The sequence below is a fragment of the Falco rusticolus genome, chromosome 8 (genome assembly GCF_015220075.1).
Source record: "Falco rusticolus isolate bFalRus1 chromosome 8, bFalRus1.pri, whole genome shotgun sequence".
Lineage (NCBI taxonomy): Eukaryota > Metazoa > Chordata > Aves > Falconiformes > Falconidae > Falco > Falco rusticolus.
Window position 1 is genome coordinate 1,979,123 of NC_051194.1, and position 6,000 is coordinate 1,985,122.

The window sequence follows — 6,000 nt, forward strand, 5'->3', positions numbered from 1 at the left end:
CTGGGCTGCGGGCGCACGGTGCCCGGTCATGAGAAGGCACCTCTCTGAACAGCACCCTTCCCGTGCAGCTTGTAAGGAAACGGCAGCATGTTCCCGGAGGTGCAATAAGCCGGGAAACCTAACCCATGCAGAGGAGATATTAAGTGCCTGAAGGACAGCTTTCACAAGCAACTGTAACTGCACAACTGCTATAATTGATGCAAGGCTGGAGAACATAGGGTTTTTTCTTCTATTTCATGGCTCATTCCAGCTTTCTGCATAAAACTGAAAAACAGCAGCAAAGCCAGCACCTTACCATAGCGTTTGCAGAAACAATATAATCAAAATCCAAGCCAAAAGAAATTCCTTTCAACCAACCATTGCCAAGTGACTGTAACGTCATTACAAGTCGTGCTAAAAACTCACCTTTCCTTCCAGACCATGCCAAATGATGTTAAAAGTGTCAGCTCTAATGTGATGCACCTACGGGTGGGGATGAAACTGCTCACCCATGCCAGGCTAACTCATGAGGTAAACACAGACAAATGCTCCTGACTGCTTAAAAGACCACACTGGAACTTAATTAACTAATTAAGCAGAAGAGAGCTCTAATTACAGTATATTTTAATGCAACTCACCTCACACCAACAAGCGTATTCTTTCACTACTCCTTCACATTACCTTGCAGCGGGTCCATCCACGCAGGACAGAGCACAGGGAAACTTTTCTTTCTATTTTGCTCTTCTGGAATGATTTTACTTCCTGCATTAGTTCAGGTTAACAGAGTTTGGAGCACCTGTAATTCTCACTTTGTGCTGTGTGTTCTTCGGGAAAACTAGTGCCAGGATTATAAGACAATTTAGAGTCCTTAGGAGCATTTAAAAAATACACTGAGTGGGACAAATGGATTTTCGGTGTGCTGACAATGTGGTGCATCATTTGTGTGCCATCTGGTTAAACTATTGAAAAGCCATTTCAGAAGGGAAAGGCAAGGTGCTGTTTCAAACCACAGTCATCGAGGCACATGAATGAGGCTTTTAGGAGCCCTGGGAGGGAAGGGTGGTACACGTGAGGGCAGCAGGAGCTACGAGGCTGGCTGTGCAACCTTTACAATTCACATTCCACATCCACAACGCTCTTCTCCCCTGTGAGTGAAGAGGAAAAGCCTTAAGGCTTTAATTTTCAAGATGTATAGGCCAAAAAAAAAATAAATTAAAAAATCAAACAGGGACAGAGACTGCTCTTGAGAATGTCTCTTGCTAAATGCTGAGGGCACCCTGCACTGTGGCGGGCTCCACCTGCAGAGCCTGCGGTGTGGGAACCGAAACCCAGCGAGCTGCTTCCACAATAAACATCAGAAAACAAAGAAACAAAAACCTAGAGACAAATATACTGAATTGTCTAAGCTGAAAGAACTATAATCACAGGTTTCTGAGCTCCTGCCTGGAGAAGCCAAAGGATTTTAGAAACCAGAAGAGATGTTAAAGCTGCCAGAAGGAATTACTGAGATCCAAAGAGGAGAGCATCCCACCACTGCTCCTCTGCCTCATCACTTCAGGGATTTGCAGGACAATGATTTAGATTATTTTTTTAACTATCCTGGCTACCATTCCCACTGACATTTCCCATGATGCTGAAAAGCTTTCTGGTGCAGCCTGTGCTGGCCGCTGGTCATGACTTAGCTCCAGACTGGGGCAGAGAGCGAGCAGCAGATGACACCCACATTTCCATCAGCTTGGGCTGAGTCTTGAGCAACAGCTGGCTCCTCTGGGTGATCTTCCTTTCCCTGGCTTCCCTCTTCTCTTCTGCCTTTCTTTTTCTCTCCAGGAACAATCCCATGTGGTGCAACAGCTCAGCCAAACTGGTCTCAGGGTGGCACCTGGCACAGTCCCCCTGAGAGCATTGCCCAGTGCTAGGCATGAACCGTGCTGCTCCCCTCACCTACCTGAGCAATTTCTGCCCTGGCTCGTCTTCAAGCAGCAGCAATAGTGAAAGTCAAGGGCAATAGAATAAAGAAGTCAAGGGCATCTGGCCAGCGTTTTGCCTTTTCTTCCAGGTGTCTTTAATGCCATGGAAGAGCCTGGCAAAATCAGGTGTTTCTTGCTATAGGTCACTTTGTGTGGAGAAAGGGAAAAACTGTGAAAAAACATACTCAATTATGTATGTTAAAGAATTAGTAGATACTTAATAAACTATACATACTGTACCCTCGACCCAGTCCACAGTGGCAGGCTCTGATCTCCCTTCTTAACTGAAGCAAAGTAAAAACCTTTCTCCCCTGAAGAAACTGGTCAGATACTGCACGTTTCCAGAAAGCAGTCACTCCCATGGAGCGTTCCAGAACTGTAACAGCCTGTTTCCTAAGAAAAGATTATACTCCATGTAATTTAGGTCAAGACCAAAATTTCTCAATTTCCCTGGCTTGGGACTGGCCTTTGAACAAGCAGCCAAGCAGTTTCTGTGGCAGGGGTGATCCAGGACCTGGTGCACCACAGAGCAGCACTACTTTGGGATGCTTTTCTAGCAAGAACAAAATTCAGGGATTTACCTTTTATCTCTATTGAGTGAAGCAGAATTTCTGCTCACAGCTGGCACATCCCAGCCTGGTTTTGCACACGCATATGTACCCCACTTCACCAGCACCCTAACAAGGGGCACACGCTGGAGGAAGGCAGCAAATAGCTGTGCATTCATTCCCTAAATAGGGTGAATACGACTCAAGACCCCCTGCTAGTGACTTGCTGTTTGCACTTATCCAGCTTTTCTCTAATTCTGTTAGAGGTGAGAGTATAACTAAAGGTTATAACAGTCTCTACAACCCCAGGAGAAGGGTCAGTTTGGGGTTAGAAGATTTGCCAGCATAAAGGAAAATTCTGTTTCCGTTGGACTGCTTTAAACTAAGCACCTAGCACAAAATATTGAAACATAACTACTGACAGAAAGCATTTCAGAGCATTTCTGCAGATTAGTGAAAGTATATTCATACTCTAACAGAAAGGACAGGGGGTGGCTGGGAGCACTCGTGGCCCCTGCAAGTCACCAACTCATCTCTGGGTGCTGGGATGGATCGGATCAGGAGGAGGCAAACCCTGCGGTCCTGAGCAGCTCTGCTTTCCCAGGAGCGGAGAGAAGAGCTGGCCAGGAGGGGTTCCCACAAACCATGGTCACAGCTTTTTAGGTGGCCAAGTACGTGACACTGGCTGCAGCTGAAATCCATACGGGCCACAGAGGCTGGGCATTGCAGCCACTTTGGAGATGCCCAGGAAACACTTATCTTTAATAAATGAGACATAACATCTACTGATGAGGTTAATCGATGAAAGGTAGTTTCCATGTACACGATTACATCAGTCAAAAGCTGCTTATTTATTAAGCAGGATTTAAAAAACAAGATATGGTCTCCAGAGTCCCATGATCTCCTCATACATCTAGCCTGCCCTTTCAGATAAGGGAGGAAAATGCAGACACAACTCAGAATCTGTCACAAATGTCACTCTGACCTAGGGCTCTGTTTACCCACACACATTCATCCCATTTACCACCGAAACACCCACACACCATTTTGTAGCACATCCCCTCGACAGCACCTGTGGGCTGCACGCCCTGGCCAGCAGTGCTGGTCATTAGGGACACCCCCTGGACACCCTTTGGACCCCCCCTGCTGTTAATACCTCAGGAAGGGGGGGGGCAGGGGAGGAATCACAGAGATCCTCACCTTGGAGCGTTGCCTGCACCCCACAGCACTGCTCCGACCAAGCCCTCCACCTCCCGGGGACCTGCCCCGGTGGCTTCGGGCAGCCGTGGCTGTCTTCAGGGAAAAGACAATCTAGGAAATGAAGTCTGTTCCCTGATTTTCAGAAATTTCCATTTTCCTGAGCCTGGCAGGCTAGAGAGACACAGTTACTGCACCACATCCATGCTACAATTTGTACTCGCACCAGCAGAGAAACCTTATCTGAGCATCATAACTTCATGCTTATCTAGATGAAGGAGCAAAATCAGCTACTGCAAGCAGTTGCAGCTTCCAGCTAATGATGCCAGGAAGAAGATAGGAAGTGACAGTAACATACAATAGCTTGGTAGCTCCTGCGTGCACTTCAGGTCCACCTCCTCTGGGCACCGCAGTGTTTCAAGCCATGGTTTCTGCAGGGACTTGGTGCTGCTACAGCTGGGAGGGTCAATCCTGCGCTGGGTACCAGGCAGCAAGTGCTGAGCAGCTTCCATGGCCGCCCAGGTGCTGGCAATGCAACTGAGCCGCCAGCAGGTTTGGGAAAGGCCACGCTTAAGCAAGCTCAGCATTAGTCTCGCCCATTACGGGCTTGGCGACTCACCCGCTCAACTCTCCCAAGGCGTTCACCAGCTCTGCCAAGCCCGTTATCGCAGGCACAGGCCATGGGAATCGAATCGGGAATCGCTGCTTCTCCACACGGAGAAGCCCTCGCCCCGGGGGATGGTCCCAGCTTGCAGCTCAGGCAGTGGCAGCACCTTGCACAGCTTCTAGGAAAGCTTTGTTTTCACATTCGTAGCATCACCTGATTCCTTTTTTCAATAATATTCCTAAATCAGCTATAACACAAACACCGCTTACCACACCCTGGCTCCCAGTGAAATATCTTTTTCACTAGTATCAGAATTTATGAATTCACCAATAACTACATTATTTACTCCCTTCCATACTCATGACCATTCCAAATTCAAACTGAGTCACTTTGCGTTAACCCAACAGTTAGGATTTCACTTGCTGTCCTTTTCTCCAGCCTTCAGGGTTTCTTCAGAATTATTTTCTTTGCTTATTCCTATTTCTATTCTTATTCCTATTGCTACCAATTCTGTCAGCGTTTGTGGTGAATTTACTCAGCCCATACTCACAGATCAGACAAATTGCAGAGCTACAGGGATCAAAGACGGTCAACACTGAGATGGGAACCTATTGCTTATGTTGCCCTATTTTATTCTTACATTGTCCTTCAGCTTCTTAACCCTGCACTCACACTAAAAAAACACCCCGAACCACCTGAACAACAATGAAAGTGGAGCTGACTACAGTTTGTGTAGGGACACTGAGCCAGCTTGGAGACAAAACCAGTACTTGAGTGCTGTCTTCTCAAGCAGAAGAGGAAAATAAGCCAAAAAAAAAAAAAAAAAAAAAAAAAAAAAGAGAACCCCCCTGCATTGCAAAGTCCAATTATTTTGGATTGTGCCATAAGAAGACAGAGGGGTCATATGGTGGTGAAGAACCAAACTTGTTCAAAGGAAAAAGCTCCCCTGAAGGGGAGCCAGCCAAAGCCCTGCTGAAAGACCAGCTCGTGCTACTGATGCACACAACAAAAATACTCCATAATTCCTGGGAACTGGGAATTATCTCCTCAACATAGAATCTGCCAAGGGGAAAAAAAGAAATTATATGGTTCAATCAAGGTTCTGAGTCAGCGCCAGGATTCTGCAGAAGCAGCTGAAAATCCCAAATGCAAGAGAGGGGGAGAAAAGGAAAATCCTGAGACATCAAACGTGTGTGCAGCGGTGCCGGCCAGGAGCAGCAGTGGAGACCAACGTGCTGGCTGCACCGAGCGGCCCCAGCGCGGGGGGAGCGGCTCCAGGGGCAACCTCTCACAGTGGGGATGGGATCCGCTGTGCTGCGGGATGGACCAGCCAGCGGCCCAGGAGAAGGTGAAACAGGGAGATGGACCAGCTGCCCACGGGGTCCCGCAGCCACTGAAACCCAGGTCGTCCATGGAGGCCTCCGGTGGTGGGGTCAAACCTCAGCCTGGCTGGTACAGCCCAGGGAGAGGGGGCTTTGCCTGAAAAATCAGTATGAATTTCTTTTGGTCTTCCACAGACGAGCTGTAAAACACCAAAACCACAGCAGACCAAGAACAGAGCTTCATATTTTCAGCTGCATGATTCACAAGCTCAGCCCAAGGGTGACTGGCCGTGCCAGGCAGGTTCTCCGCAAAGCTCCCAGCAATGAGCTGGTGCAGAGACCATGTTCCTGCAAGGACACAATTCTTGGAGCTGCATGAT

General features: G+C 47.9%; 1 protein-coding gene across 1 annotated transcript in view; it reads right to left on the minus strand.

Moving 5' to 3' along the window:
- Nucleotides 1–3,794, minus strand: part of RAD50 (RAD50 double strand break repair protein) — a 37,011-nt gene extending 33,217 nt beyond the window's left edge. Inside the window, exons 1-2 of the mRNA XM_037397538.1 lie at nucleotides 3,695–3,794; nucleotides 1,925–2,115 (exon numbers count right to left, since the gene is read on the minus strand). The gene's annotated coding sequence lies outside the window, so the exon portion shown is untranslated. The remainder of the gene's footprint in view (nucleotides 1–1,924; nucleotides 2,116–3,694) is intronic.
- Nucleotides 3,795–6,000: the final 2,206 nt, after the last annotated feature.